General features: G+C 41.8%; 1 protein-coding gene across 1 annotated transcript in view; it reads right to left on the reverse strand.

The window, feature by feature from the left end:
- GATA5 (GATA binding protein 5) overlaps positions 1-17,051 on the reverse strand; it is a 55,854-nt gene that overhangs the window by 4,421 nt on the left and 34,382 nt on the right. The window lies entirely within an intron of this gene.

Here is a 17,051-nt window from a genome sequence, read left to right on the forward strand (position 1 = left end):
AAAATTATTCCTTAAAATTGTTAATGTGCTCTGGGGGGAAAAGAAAAGATTATTGGTTGCCAGGAGAAACATAGATGCTTTCATGTAAGGCACTTTTGACAACTGTTTCAAGCAAAGCAGATTGAACTTAAATCTCTTATAAACATTAACTTTTTTTTATAATTTTTTAACTTTTTCTTTGTCAAAGAATTTTATTGAAACGCTGGTTAGTACAAACAACTTATTGCCCGCACAAGCCATGAAATAAACAACCAAGAAAGTGAGATGGCAATGATAAAACATTTTAAAACTTTACAATCAGTACAATGCCGCCTAGAAACCAAGGTTCCAACGCGGCTTCTATGATTCGGGAGCCATGCCCGAGAGATCAAACAATAGGTACTAGCAGCCAGACAGTGGCGTTTCATTTAACCTGAGGATAGAGGTAGAGGGTAAACCAGAGAAAGAGGGAGAGGAAAGGAAGGGAAATCAGTCAGCTGGAGATCAAGAAGGAAGAAGAAAGTTTTTCTCCCGCAAGTCTAAAAATCAGTGAGTCCCCAAACCCAGTGGAGATAGATTGGGAAAGTCATAGACTTTTTTTTACTTTTTACTCTGTAGTTTTCAGTAGAATAACACCTGGTGACCCCGCCATGAAGGTCAGAGTTCATGCACCTCCTGTTATGTGGGAACAACTGTCTCCTAACCAGGGGCGGACTGACAACTCATGGGGCCCCCAGGCAATAGGGGATCATGGGGCCCCTGTGTCCTCACTCACACCCAAAAAAGCCTATGAAAAAGCCAATGAAAGGTACCAGGGGCATCTCATGAGGCCCCCTACTGACCCGGGCCCTCGGGCAGTGCTCGAGTGCTCGAATGGTCAGTCCGCCCCTGCTCCAAACATGCTCCTGCGTTGTCATCCTGACACGTTGCACAGGTATGGTTCACTGTTGTCATCATCATCAGGACAGCCTAGAGCAATGATATGCAAGCAACACTGGAGCAAGTACAGGTAGACACGAAATGGTCACAAGAGGGTGCAGGAGACCTGCAGGACTAATATGCAAAAAGGATGAAAAAAAAAATTATGAAAACAGTATTTTATGAAAAATAAACATGACAACTATTTATGATACATGGGGAAAACGAAATGTCATCCAGTAAGGATTTACATCTACTTTAACATAAAAAGTGCTTTACTGGTCTAAAAACACCACGTCGCCCTAAACCAAGCAACAAATCATAGCAGATGCATTGAAAGCCGCATTACAACATGGCTAACTCTGATTTAGTGGACTTGTTCATGAGAATGTGTCACTTCGCAATGCGAAAGTGGAAAGAAAGATGGTGGAAAAAGGGAAAAATTACAGCCATGGCTGTGCAACATCATCACACCTCATTTTTTTCTTGCGTTTTTGCTATGGTAACCCTGCGTAACTTTATAGCAATGAAGAATGGTGTGACGTTAATCTGTTAACTGTATGGAGGCATTTTTGTAATAGGCAACTTAAAACAGCAAAGAAGGACTTGCTGCAGCCATCACACGGGGATCTCACTGCCTTTTTTGTGTGTTTTTATGCATTTTATAGTACGGAGAATGCAGCAGAGTTAAAGCTGGGAATTCTGTCAAGGAGTTCTCCGTGACATTACAGTGTACAATCAGCGATTCATTTTAAGTGTTGATACAGAAGGAAAGGATTAAAGTGTTTGTCAGTAAGAACTTTTCTTAGTTTTGGAAAGAATGGAAGAGGGATAGAACCCCAGTCAGGTGGGTACCGCTATCTGGAACCCCTTTAGAGAAATTTACCTTCACTTTCACGTGTTGTCCTGTCCTGGCAATAGTTTAATGAAAGCTGTAGTTTTTAAAACAATAAAATTGAGTTTTGAAATGACAGCAAAGTGTAAGCATAGTCAACACTTTCATGTTGTTTTTGTTTTATAGAGCAGGGAGCAACCGTGGTCACTTTAGTTTTGCTGCCTGTGTTCTGTTGGGGAGATTTTCCTTCACTTCCTGTCCCAGAGATGCAACAGGAAGTGAGAGTAAATCTATACAAACAGACAGAAATTCCACTCTTAAACAGCTCTATTCAGAATGGGTATTCCCCATTAGAAGACTTTCTCTCACCTCCTGTTCCTGTGATGGTTCTAAAATATTGGATTTTTCTATCACGTTCTGTCCCACTGACAGAGAGCTCTAGTTTTGGCTTTACATGCACTTTAAGTGGGCCAATCATTTAACCTTACCCTTTTCTCCTTGGTGGTGAGGAAGACCTGGAACATGTCATACTTACCATGCACAAAACAGCCCCAATCCTCTCCTTCTCAGGTCCCTCGCTGGCGCTTCTGGCTCCTCCCTTTTGACAAGTGACCCAATAGCAAGCCGATTGCTATGGAGGCAATGGTGCATGCTCACCGCTGAGCCCTGTTCTATGTGTCCATAAGACACATAGAGCCGCGGCTCAGCTCCGCCCCCTCCTCACTGGCTGTGAGTGACAGCAGTGTGAGCCAATGGCTCCCGCTGCTGTGTCTCAGCCAATGAGGAGGCAGAGACCCAGGAAAGCATCTGCTCTCATGCACACCGTTGGATCAGGATCAGGCTCAGGTGAGTATAAATGGGGGCTGAGGGGGGAGCTGCACACTGAAGGTTTTTTACCTTCATGTATAGAATGTACAATGTACAAACCTTCAGGCTTTAGATCCACTTTAACACATTGATATGTATGGTAAGCCAATCTCTTACATATGTATTCTGGAAAACACTACAGATCAGGGGCAGACTGACCATTCGAGCGCTCGGGCACTGCCCGAGGGCCCGGGATCAGTAGGGGGCCCCATGAAATGCCACTGGTACCTTTTTATAGGCTTTTTTTGAGTGTAGGCAAGGACACAGGGGCCCCATGATCCCCTATTGCCCGGGGGCCCCATGAGTTGTCAGTCCGCCCCTGCTACAGATAGAGAACATCAGCAAGTATGACCTCTCTCATAGCAGAGTTGTGGCTGCTTGAATCTGGGTACTGTTGTCAATATCTCTAATTCTCTTCCTTTTTGTTTTTATACAGGAGGTCCTTTAATGACTATTTTGCCTGAGTTGACCAAACCCATCCATTTGGGTCTGGTCTGGATTTATCGAATTCAAATTTATTGTGGGAACAAGAAGTAGGAAGTTTGTGCAACACTAAAAACTATCCCCAACCAAAAAACAAGTACACAATAAAATTAATGAAGACATTCTCGTTTTTATATACAACATAAATTAGTTTCACACAAACCCATGAATATAATTAGAACTGGGTCTACTGTTTTCCTATATACTGGACTTCCTGCTTGTCCTGAACAAAAGCAGCCATTGAATCAAACTGGAGACACTGGGGGGGATTTACTAAAACTGGAGAGTGCAAAATCTGCATAGAAACCAATCAGCTTCCAGGTTTTATTGTCAAAGCTTCATTGAACAAGCTGAAGTTAGAAGCTGATTGGCTCCCATGCACAGCTGCACCAGATTCTGAGTGCTCCAGTTTTAGTAAATCAATAATAATGCCATCCAAACACTGCAAGCACCACTCATTAAATCAGAACAGATCATACATTGAGACACCTTGCTAGCTGTTTGTATGTACTGAGCCCTTTCATCTTAAGAAGGGAAGAGTGGCCCAGTGAATACCCTTTTATGACCCCATATGTACTGTAGCTCTGAAGCACTACAGCAAATTTTGAAAGCGAAAAACAAAATTTTTTTTTAAAAATGTAAAAAAGGAAAAAAAATCATCATCTTGATAATGACTCCATAATGGTTTGGCAATCAGCAAATACTAAGTGTAGATTCACACATGTGCAGTGCAAATTGAAGCTCCGTTTTCATGGCTAATTGATCAGCGGTTCAGGTCAGGTTTATATCAGGATCAGGCCAGGATTTTATCCTGTTTACAACTGATGACACATGTGATTCAGAAGCGTTCCCATAGAAGTCAAAGAGCCTGAATTTGCACCTGAGCTGGACCACACTGCTCAGAAAACTGACAGGGCTCTATTTCAATTCTCACTGAATCTGCACTCCACCATATGTGAACAGGCACCATAGAAGCCAATATTATTTCATATGTCACATGACATATTTCAAATGCAACAAATTCACATATATGTGAACGGGCACTTTGGGGCTGATTTACTGAAACTGGAGAGTGCAAAATCTGGTGCAGCTGTGCATGGAAACCAATCAGCTTCCATTTTTTTTGGCAAAGCTGAAAAGAACAAGCTGAAGTTAGAAGCTGATTGGCTGCACCAGATTCTGTGCCAGGGGCGGCACTGCCCAAGGGCCCAGGGTCAGTAGGAGGCCCCTTGAGGGTTAGGGACCTTAGATTGTACGCCCTTGAGGGTTAGGGACCTTAGATTGTACGCCCCTTGAGGGTTAGGGACCTTAGATTGTACACCCCTTGAGGGTTAGTGACCTTAGATTGTACACCCCTTGAGGGTTAGGGACCTTAGATTGTACGCCCCTTGAGGGTTAGGGACCTTAGATTGTACGCCCCTTGAGGGTTAGGGACCTTAGATTGTACGCCCCTTGAGGGTTAGGGACCTTAGATTGTACGCCCCTTGAGGGTTAGGGACCTTAGATTGTACGCCCCTTGAGGGTTAGGGACCTTAGATTGTACGCCCCTTGAGGGTGCCCCATGAGTTGTCAGTCCGCCCCTGCTCCTGTACATTAAAAATCCTGCCTGTTTGCCATTTGCTTCAAGTTAATGGTCCACTTTAAGCCCGGGTTCACACTGATGCGGTGCGGAATTAACAGCCGTTTCTGTGCAAATTCCGCACCGCATCACAATTTCACCCAGGGGCGGACTGACAATTTAGAAACTTGGACACTGCCCGAGGGCCCGGGGTCAGTAGGGGGCCCCATGAGATGCCCCTGGTACCTTTTTCATAGGTTTTTTTGAGTTTGGGCAAGGACACAGGGGTCCCATGATCCCCTATTGCCCGGGGGGCCCATAAGTTGTCAGTCCGCCCCTGTTCTGTGCGCTCCAGTTTTAGTATATAAACCCCTAAGTGTCAGTGTGTTAGAGGAGATTAATTTCTTGCACAAAGTTCTAATCTTTATCTTGAAAGTCTGCAAGCCTTTCAGGACCCAGGAAGGGGTTAATCCTCCATCAACTGGCAGCTCCAGAACTGGAGACAGGCAGAGAAAGGCAGAGGCTCCATTAGCTGCTTCCAAAAATATTGTCTCTGCAAATGTTCCTCCCTCAACCCTAAATCTCCAGCGCTAGTGATGGACGATGGCAAGGCCCAGGGGCTTGTCAAGGACAGGAGAACAACCATATTTTACTCCTAATTTCCTCTCAGTTTACTTTAAACGAAAGGGGGCCGGTCACATTTCCCTGGCAACGTTCTGACCTTGTCTGCAAGAACCTCGCTCTCTGACTTTGAACTGGGCCGCTTGTTTATATTAAAAAAGCACAGCGAATCGGTCGAACAAATATGAGGTTCTATTATGATTTTCTGGACTGTCTCCGGTTGATACATATACGTGTAAATGTGAACGTTAGTATTAAACAACTTGGATGAATGAACTCTGTTTCACATAGAGGCATCATACTCTAAAAAAAGGATCAAACAAAAATAAATAGAAGGCGACTTTAATCACCATGATGGGATAGTTCAATAAGAATGTCTGAAAAACTCATCTTTTCTGAGAAAAATGGTGCTAAAAGCACCCTTCAGTGCTCTTCATATACCCAAAAGCCTAGGCAATAGATCACATGATCTGAAAAACAGGAATTCATACTGGATGGTCCTTCATCTTCAGCAATGAAAATGTAATCAATGGCCTTGGCTTCTGGTCATAACTGAAAGGAGGCTGGGACACAATTGTATCCAGAAAATGGAAGTTTTCAGCCCTTGCATTACTCTTTATATATCTATCTCTGCAAGATTGGTAGCTTTATGTTAACATTTCCTTAGGACTGTTTAACATTGTAGTGGTCACACTACCCACCGGCACAGAAACCTTTCGCTCTCTGTGCAGTCATTGCATGCTATCAGTGTTCCCAACTTGGTATAACTACACAGCACGGAAGAAGTCTATCCACCTTAGACTGTAATTTGTGTGATATGAAGATCTCCCACTCGGGGGAACATGCATGATACAATGTCAGAAACCACTAAACAGCTCATCCACTCCCTCATCATATCACGACTCGACTACTGCAACTCCCTCCTCACTGGCCTGCCTCGCCGCTGGCTATCCCCGCTTCAGTCGATCCTGAATACGGCTGCCAGACTCATTCACCTTTCCAACCGCTCCGTCTCCGCCACCCCCCTCTGCCAATCCCTCCACTGGCTTCCGATTGCGCAACGGATCAAATTCAAAATCCTAACACTGACATACAAAGCCGTCCACCATACTGCCCCGAACTACATCACTGACCTAATATCCAAGTACCGCCCAACACGCACACTCCGATCCTCACAAGACCTCCTTCTCTCTAGTTCCCTGGACTCCTCCTCCCATGCCCGCCTCCAGGACTTCTCCAGGGCATCACCCATCCTCTGGAACTCCCTGCCCCAACCCATCAGATTATCACCTACTCTCCTCTCCTTTAGGGCGCACCCTGAAAACCCATCTCTTCAGGGAAGCCTACCCCACCCCCTGCTAACCTGCCGACCTCCTCCACTCTTCCTACCACTCCATCCCCCACAGCTATCTCCTCCTGTACCACCATCCCCTCCCTCCTAGATTGTAAGCTCAAAAGAGCAGGGCCCTCGATCCTCTCATGTTTTGCATTGTATTGGTATTGTTCTGTCACATGTTCTGTCCCCCTTTGTAATGTACAGCGCTGAGCAAACCATTGGCGCTTTATAAATACTGTATAATAATAATAATAATAATAATAATAATGTCTATCATTGCATTTTCAATAAAAAAAATGTATTCAAAGAGAAGAGAAAATAAAAACAGTGAAAATGAGAAGGGGTTGTAAACTACAATATATTTCATTACATCTAGAGTGCAATAAAACGTTGTAAACAACGGAGGAAGTTCTGAGCAGGATCAACGTTGTAGAGACTTGTGAATTTAAACCTTTTGGCGAGGGTTGGGAGACATTACTAATTACATTAGTGTGATGGTCATTGGGAAGAATGCTCCTTACACGTGTGGTCATTGGGAAGAATTACCCCCTTATAGACAGCAAAAAAGATTAACCTCCCTAGTGGTCTGATTATGTCCATATTTCTGTGCTCAAAGCGGTACATTTTTTTGCATGGAAATATGTATTTTTTTTATTGTAGGCCTGTAATTTTTAGGAATAACTCACTGAAATCTGTCCGAACAAGAGTCTAGTAAACATCCCGGGTATGATACAATTTGAAACACGAAATCATAAATTATAATTTAATAAATAATCATAAAAAATAATAATATAATAATAATAAATTGAATTCAATAATATAATCAAATCAAAAACACTGAAATTTGACATATAGCGCCAAGTTCGCACATAGCTGAGCAAAGTCGCAGAATCGTTTTCAGTGTCTGATGACAAATTTCCCCCACGAATCATTATCACTCAATTCTGCAAGTGGTTCTAATTTACTATCGCTGTTCTCTAGCCGGTCTAAAACTGCTTTTGACCTAAAGGGACGCTTTTTGGACGCCATGGACGTTTCTCAGTTTCCAGGCAGAAAGAACGGTAAAAAAGCAGGCAGGGCGCCGGACAAAGCACTCGGGACAAAATGTATGTGAAATGGTTTTATACAGTAATGTTTTACTATATGAATTTAGTGTATTAGTGAATGTCACTTTTTGTCATTTTCAAATTTCCCGCCGTTCCATCCCCGTACGTCCCGACACTTGCAGGGGACGGAACCCAGATGACAGATGCCGGCATCCGCCAGAGGACATTGCCGGGGACACTGCAGGAGGGACATCGCGGGAGCACAAGACAAGGTAAGTGAAGAACAGATCCCGGAGAAGCGCCGCATGGTAAGCCAGAGTGTAGCTCGGGGGGTTACTGCTTGTGGTACTGAAACTTTTCCCCGAGCTACACTCGGGAATACCGCCAGGGAGGTTAATGGTGTCAGCTGGACTTAGAGGCAGAAATTGCTCAAGGAACCCCTAGCCGCCTCTGGAGGACCCCTAGTTGGGAAACCCTTTGTTAGAGTGTCTGTGGGACTGGCTTGCATTATTCCATAGCCAGGTAATCAGGATAAAAACGACAGCACCTCCCAAAAAAACCACCAATGGCAGCTTCCCTTTTTCATGCTCAAAAAACTTATATATAAGTAATGTGGGTAAATACAAGCTCAGGTCAATGGTCCAATGCCAATACACAGATCAATAATGGAGTATCAAAATAATGCATGACCCTTTTCAAATGATACAGAGTGAGGATAGCTTTACCAAGCAGGGTCTCCAGTATTGTTCTATATATATTAGCTGAAATATATGCTACAGTGCCTTGAAAAAGTATCCATACCCCTTGAAATTTTTCACATTTTGTCACGTTACAACCAAAAATGTAAATGTATTTTATTGGGATTTTATGTGATAGACCAACACAAAGTGGCACATAATTGTGGAGTGGAAGGAAAATGAGAAATGGTTTTCAAATTTTTTTACAAATACAGTTGCAAGAAAAAGTATGTGAACCCCTTGGGATTACGTGGAGTTTTGCATGAATTGGGCATAAAATGTGCTCTGAACATCATCTAAGTCACAACAATAGAAGAACACAGTCTGCTGAACATAATACTACACAAACATTAGATGTTACCATGGTTTAATTGCACATAACATGTAAACATTCACAGTGCAGGGAGGAAAAAGTATGTGAACCTTTGGACTTAATAACTGGTTGACCCTCCTTTGGCAGCAATAACCTCAACCAAACGTTTCCTGTAGTTGCAGATCAGACCTGCACAACGATCTGGAGTCATTTTGGACCACTCCTCTTCACAAAACTGTTTCAGTGTAGCAATATTCTTGGGATGTCTGGTGTGAATCGCTCTCTTAAGGTCATTCCACAGCATTTCAATCGGGTTGAGGTCAGGACTCTGACTGGGCCACTCCAGAAGGCGAATTCTGTGTTGTTGCAGCCATTGTTTTGTTGAATTACTTGTATGCTTTGGGTCATTGTCCTGTTGCATCACCCATCCTCTGCGGAGCTTCAGTTGGCGGACAGATGGTCATACGTTTTCCTGCAAAATGTCTTGATAAACTCTGGAATTCATTTTCCCATCAATGACAACAATCCGTCCAGGCCCTGAGGCAGCAAAGCAGCCCCAAACCATGATGCTCCCTCCGCCATGTTTTACAGTGGGGATGAGGTTTTGATGTTGGTGTGCTGTGCCTTTTTTTCTCCACACATAGTGTTGTGTATTCTTCCCAAACAACTCAATCTTGGTTTCATCTGTCCACAGTATATTTTGCCAGTAGTGCTGTGGAACATCCAGGTTCTCTTTTGCAAACTTCAAACGTGCTGCAATATTCTTTATGGACAGCAATGGCTTCCTCCGTGGTGTCCCCCCATGTACTCCATTCTTGTTTAATGTTTTCCTTATTGTAGATGTGTCAACAAAAATGTTAGCATGTGCCAGAGATTTCTGTAGGTCTTTAGCTGACACTCTGGGATTCTTCTTTACCTCATGCAGCATTCTGCGCTGTGCTCTTGCAGTCATTTTTACAGGACGACCACGCCTAGGGAGAGTAGCAACCGTGCTAAACTTTCTCTTGTAGACAGTCTGTCTTACCGTGGACACATGAACATCAATGCTTTTGGAGATACTTTTGTAACCCTTTCCAGCTTCATGCAAGTCAACAATTCTTGATCGTAGGTCTTCTGAGAGCTGTTTTCTGCGAGGCATGGTTCACATCAGACAGTGCTTCTTGAAACCAGTAAACGCAAAACAGGTGTGTGTTTTTTAAGGGCAGGACAGCTGTCAGCAACACATCCAGTATCATCATACTGATTGGAGTCAAGGTTGGCTCACTCCTGGCTCCAATTAGTTCTGGGAGGAGTCATTAAGCTAGGGCCTCACATACTTTTTCCTCCCTGCACTGTGAATGTTTACATGTTATGTGCAATTAAACCATGGCAACATCTAATGTTTGTGTAGTATTATGTTCAGCAGACTGTGTTCTTCTATTGTTGTGACTTAGATGACGTTCAGAGCACATTTTATGCCCAATTCATGCAAAACTCCACGTAATCCCAAGGGGTTCACATACTTTTTCTTGCAACTGTAGTTATATGAAAAGTGTGGTGTGCATTTGTATTCGGCCTGCCAGAGTCAATATTTTGTAGAACCACCTTTCACTGCAACTACAGCTGCAGATGGATTAGGGACAGTAGAAGAATGGGAGGATCAGAGAAGACAGGATCAAACAGACTTTTTTCACAATGTGGAGGATTAACCCCTTAGGTTCCACAGTGAGTATGACAAGCATGCTTTACTACATATACAGACTGAGCTCACTGTTGAGGACTTAGTAATTCTTTAAATCAACATTACCAATAAGAAATAAGAGACAGTACAGGAAAGGAGAATGATTTAGTGGGCTAAGAAGGAAAACTATTGCCCTCCTATCCCTCTTGTATTGAACTGTATTGTTGCTGTATTGTCTCCCTTTATATTGTAAAGCGCTGAGCAAACTGTTGGCGCCATAAATCCTGTATAATAATGATAATTGCAAGTCCAGTAAGACTAATTGGAGAGGGGGGGGGTTGAAGAGACATTTAGAGCAGGGGCGGACTGACAACTCATGGGGCCCCCGAGCAATAGGGGATCATGGGGCCCCTGTGACCTTGCCCAAACTCAAAAAAGCCTATGAAAAGGGTACCAGGGGCATCTCATGGGGCCCCCTACTGACCCTGGGCCCTTGGGCAGTGCCCGAGTTTCCAAATGGTCAGTCCGCCCCTGATTTACAGGTACAGGAGAGGAAATCCCCCATCACTGGGGGTTGGGCAACCTTTAGGTTATTGTCATATAACTCGGGGCTCTCAAATCTGCGATAAAGCTATACATAAGATCCCCGTTTTTATTTTAATGAAATAGGTGTTAACTCATTGATCGTCGTGCCATTTAGCTTTGTTTTACCATCTTGGGAGCTTAGGATGGGAGACTTCCATGATTGGGCTATGGTGTGTTTGGTAACTCTGAATATAAATCCAATAATATTTACTATATTACCTTGGACTGGGTTATTTAAGAAGCCCTTGTGGCAGCTTCCATATTTCAAACTCAAGAGGATCCCTTTGAAGATATCAACCCACCTGATGATTATTCATGGCAGTTCATGGATTGCTGGTCTACACAGTTCTGTTTCTTCCCTTTATTTGTAAGAGGGGCATAAAAGAAAACTGATGCAAAATGTACTATTTATGTTATCATATGGCTTGATGATTCATTCATATTTCCCATTTACTGTGTTTCACTCCATTGTTCCTTTGGCTGCAAATGATATTTAAAGTTCCTGTTTTATTATTAGCAACATGATAAAGTGACACCAATGGGAGTTGGAGCACACTATGCTGGTACAGAGGTAATTATTTTTCCTACCTGCTAACAATGGTACATATCTATTTTATTGAAAAGCTGACAGGAAGGGCCCGCAGACTGCGCCATATTTACATAACAGGTCATGTCATCTAGCAGGAAGGACTTTCACTAGCTGCTGAGCTATGCCACCGATTCCTTCCCATATGTAACTGCCTTGTACCTGCTTGCTTGATAACCAATTACTATAATGTTTGGATTGTTTGTGGTGTATTAGTTAAACAGTACTTGTCTCCCCACTGACACAGTATTCTTCCTTATATCGTCCTGGTAATAGATCTACTTTGTGTTTGCTGATTATTGTATTGACTCAGTATACAATAAGCACACAGTGGTGCTGGCTATATGGAACACATGTTCTGTTTCCTCTTGGACCTGTTCTACATTCTACAGCTTTATAACAGATAAGGTAATACAAGGGGACAAGCAAACGTTGCTTAACTCATTAGCTGTTCAAGTCATAACCGTCTGTATCATGTGCCTATTACTTGTAGAGGCCACGTTCACACTTGTGTGGCCTCCAGCAGTACATAGGGCGTCTATTGCTTCCCTTTATTGACCAAAACGTGGTCGTCGGTGCACAGGATAAATTGGATTGAAGTTACAGAGACCTGGGCTGCAAAGGTCTACCATTTTCATAGTATGTGTCTTTACTACTCTCTCGTAACCCACATAAAAATATTCTTCCCAAATATATTGACATATATTTGAAATGCTACAATTTTGGCCATATTCAATATATTTCAAGAAATAAAAAAAAATTTTATATATATATATATATATACACATATACACATATACACACACACACATAATATATATATATATATATACACTACTGCATGTTGAAATGCATTTTTTTATATATTACAAAATATATTTTTAAAAAATTATATTTTTTAAATATATTCGTTAGATTTTTTTTTTAACATATAAAACAGTAATTTTAACATATATTTTTACATATATTTGTAAATGCATTCCAAAAATGTAGATTAAATGTATTTTTAAAGACATACAGAATATTTGAAAATGGATTTTTCTAAATATTTTTCATATATTTTGTAATAAAAAAACGCATTTCAACATACAATATATATTTATTGAAATATAGTTTGAAATATATTGAATATGGCCAAAATTGTAGTATTTCAAATATATGTCGATATATTTGAGAAGAATATTTTTAATATATATTTAAAATATATTTTTCTTCCATGTGGGAAAGCAGGATTTAGTCTAAAAGGGGAGAAAAGGCCAGCGTTCTAATGCTGGCCATAGACGATGCAATTTATTGCTCAATTCCCCAGTCACCAGTTAGTGTTGATGGGGGAATCCCTCCCATGAAGCAATTGTGTTCTTCCAGCGTGGGGATGGGGGGAAAAGGGGGAGCAGAGCCATCCCTGCTGGGAGAACAGAGAGTGATTATTGCTAGCAGCTATAGTTGTTGGCAATAATCGCATGTAAAATAATCAGACGTGCTGGTTGTACTCAAGTCATACAACAACCGTATTGGGTACAATCAGTCTGCCCATTACTACTGCTCCTTTACTGTCCCTTTACAAAGCTGGAAATGGGTGTGTGCTTCACTGCAATGGAGAAAAGTGAGGTCACCAATGTGGCAATTCTGTGTGGCAAGAGACTGTCTAAATAGAATTAGAGTTCTAGATCAGTCAAGATTATTTTGTTGTCTGTGTCACGGTTAGGAAATTTTAATTATTCCAAGGAACACATAAGAAGTAAAAGTAATCTATCCAATGGAAAATGGAAAACAGACAGCAATAAAAATCTACCATTTGAATTAACAATACCTATGAGGGCTGGCTGAACATTGAACATAACCCCCCTCCCCCACACACAGTGGCAAAATGATTAGCACTTCAGGTAAGTACTAAAGCCATAGGATAAACATTTCAACCTTCTACCAAATTCAGCAGGATAAATCTACAGTGGCCACAATACCACCAATGAGGGCTGGCTGAACATAACCCCCCACCATAGCCAGCACAGCGGCAGCACTGGGGTCGTTGGTTCCAATCCCAACCATGGCACCACCTCCCTGGAGTTTGCATGTTCTCCCTGTGCCTGTGAAGTAAATTGACGGCGCTATAGTAGTACCTGGAATAAAAATAAATAAATAACAAGGTGTGGCTTGATCTACAAATATATGTTGCGCTCCTAAATACTTCTCAATAAATAATAATTAAATTATTACCATTAAATTAATTAAAATTATGATACAAATAACTAATAAAAGTGTATAAAAATACCAAAAAATATTTAAATAGATAGTTTCAACTAATCAATCTCCTCCAAATAAATATCAAAATAATTCCACATGAAATACTCCTCTAAAAAAATATTTTACCAAGTGCTCATAAATCATGATGATTTAGATGATTTATGAGCACTTGGTAAAATATTTTTTTAGAGGAGTATTTCATGTGGAATTATTTTGATATTTATTTGGAGGAGATTGATTAGTTGAAACTATCTATTTAAATATTTTTTGGTATTTATACACTTTTATTAGGTATTTGTATCATAATTTGAATTAATTTAATGGTAATAATTTAATTATTATTTATTGAGAAGTATTTAGGAGCGCAACATATATTTGTAGATATTTCCAACACAGTTGTAGTTATGTGTTTCATGTTTGAGATCCTCTAGTAATTATCACACCTGTGGCTGGCAAGTCACTCTGATTCATCTATAAAGGTGTGGCTTGAGTTGGGCCTTAAAGAGACAATGTCACCTTGCTCTCATGTGACAGTGTCCTTGCAAAGGGGAATCCACTGACTCCCCCTTTTGCACCTTACTTGCATTTCCTCGCTCTTTTCTCCTCCATAGGCAGCACTGAAACTAGTTGTGTTGATGACCCAGAGGAGCAAAAAAAGATCCCTCCCTGCCTCAAATGCATACATACTAGGGTCAATTTGGATAGCAGCCAATAACCCTACCACCATATCTTTGGAGTATGGGAGGAAACTGGAGTATCCAGAGGAAACTCACACAAGCACAGGGAGAACATGCCAACTCCATGCAGGTAGTGTCCTGGTTGGGATTCGAACCAAACACCCTAGTGCTGCCAGTGCTAATCATTAAACAAAGAGTAGTAAAAAGGTTGAAATGCTTACTTTTCATGAAGAAAATGCTGCTCCACACCTTCTCCATTTAACTACGTAGTTTTACCAGCCCCCAAACTTCAAACGTAAATGAACCCTTACTGTCCTGAGCCCCCTTATAAGGTTGCTTTCACACTGATGTGCTGTGGTTTACCTGCACCGCGGGTGCAGCATAGTGCATCTGCGACTTTCCTGGGTTAGCTGTGTTTTGCCATAGACTTCTATTATATCCTGCAGGTGTGGTGCACTTTCTGAAAGCATACCAAAACTCCTGCATTCAGGAGAGCACCAAACAGAATATAATAGAAGTCTATGGCTAATCGCAGCAAACCTGCAGAAAAGCTGCAGGTACACTGCACTCCACCCGCGGGGTGGGTAAACCGCACCACATCAGCGTGAAAGCAGCACTATACTATAATGCCCAGTGTATTGCTTCACACTGACCTGAAGATTTCTACTTTCCTGCTGCTGACACCACTCTGGAGAATGCTAGCCGGGATGAGAGGCGGAGTGCAGTTGGTATCACTCTGTATAGGGCAAGAGCCGGCACTACAGAGGAGGCATCGGCTTACGCGCCTCTTGCTCCTGTCTACAGCTCCAATTGTACAAGAAGTTCCTCTGCATTGTACTCTGGTTGATGCTCTGGGATGGCAGGTCAGCTAGCCCACCAGACCGTGATCTGCCAGTGACCTGGCTGCAATCTACTGGCAAATCGCAATCTACAGGTTGCTGACTCCCGCCCTGTTGAGATATATATATATATATATATATCTTTGAAGCCTGAGCATCTCACCCATTTGTTTGACCCAGTCTGCATAAATGGGAGGTTCTGCAGACTTCCAACTAAAAAACATTGTCACTGCAAGTGCATTCAGTTTAAAATGAACCTGAGGTTTACACTCTCCAATGCAGCAAGATTCAAGCAGGTTTTTCAAAGTTCTTATGGGTGGAGCTTTTGTTGCATAATTCCGTGCAACCTCCCTCTCATACTACTACGCTGGGCGATGTTATGAATCAGAAAACACACTGTATTTTTGAGCATACTCAGATTTTGGGTCTTTCAGAAAACATGGATACTGACTGCCATGGCTTACTGGACATCCAGGGGAATAAGAGAAATGCTAAGATGGAAGTTTGGGTCACTGTCCTCAGCCGGTCTGAACACAAATATTTTTTATTGCCCTTTTGTTTGGTTACTGCATTCTACATGGCTTTGTGCGGAAGATTCACACATCATTTGTTTTTTGGGACTTTTTTTCGCCCATTTTTTTCTCGCCATTGATTGCATTGTTTACATGTTATTGCATTCACCTATTGGCCACGCTTATGTTTGGTGTCACTTTTTATATTGCCATTTGATTACAATTTTTTCCTTATTTATCCAATTCACTTGATGTTTTCTAGGCACCATTTGGCCACGTTTCATTTCATTTTTCCTCATGCTACTTTGTACTGACATTGACAGCGGTTTTGGTTTTTATATGTTATCCTTTATGTCACTTATCCACTGACATTTGTTGTTTTTTCACCTTTTGACCACGTTGCTGCCACTTGTTACACATCCTGTGGATGCACTCCTGTGAATATTATTGTGCACACTAGTTACTTGTTTTATGTGGATTGTTCACTTATTTTCTGTTTTATGGGATTGTTCACTCACTTATCAGCAGTTTTATGTGTCATTCTGCATTGAGGCTCACTCATTCTTAGGGCAAGTAGCGCAACACCATTTTTCCAACTTAATATTTTTTATCTGACCGCAGTGTATATTGTCAACAAAAATGCCTAAAAATCTTCCCGGCAACAGGTTAGATAATAAAAGAAATCCAACACAACCCCCCCTTTATACGCATTCATACAAGGCCTATTGTTGGCACTCTTTGCTGCATCGCATTAAATGTCGATGGATTCTCCAGAAGCTCATAACAACGTCACTAATGCTCCAGAGGGGACTTAGGAAAGCGATTTTATAGACTGCAGCTTTTCCAGATCACTGCCTTTGACAACCTCATTAGCCTCACACATCAATCTATAGGGAAAATATCTAGCACCTTGGAAAAAAAACTGCAATTCTTGGTGTTAATCTAAAGCAACTGTCGTTTCAAAGGTGTACTATGGACACCTCCCCTGCCTCGTGTCAGGGCTAAAAGCAGCTCGCTTAACAGTAATAGCAGCAATAGAAGCAATGGAACACTGCAGGAATTTTTCTCCAGTAAAATGTCCTAATGCCAAATACGCTAAGCTGGGAAAATCATAGGACTTTTTCGGATATAGTCTCAAGTATTCAGCATGCTGAACAAACATTATTTGCAATGCCAGACACTTCCGGAACTAGAAAGTGCCTATGATTGCTAAGCTATAAAATCCTACATTTATTGTTGGATTGTTGTAAGCAGCGCT

This window comes from Staurois parvus, unplaced genomic scaffold (assembly GCF_062004578.1).
Source record: "Staurois parvus isolate SC_StPar_1 unplaced genomic scaffold, SC_StPar_1.0 ptg001349l, whole genome shotgun sequence".
Taxonomy (NCBI): Eukaryota; Metazoa; Chordata; class Amphibia; order Anura; family Ranidae; genus Staurois; species Staurois parvus.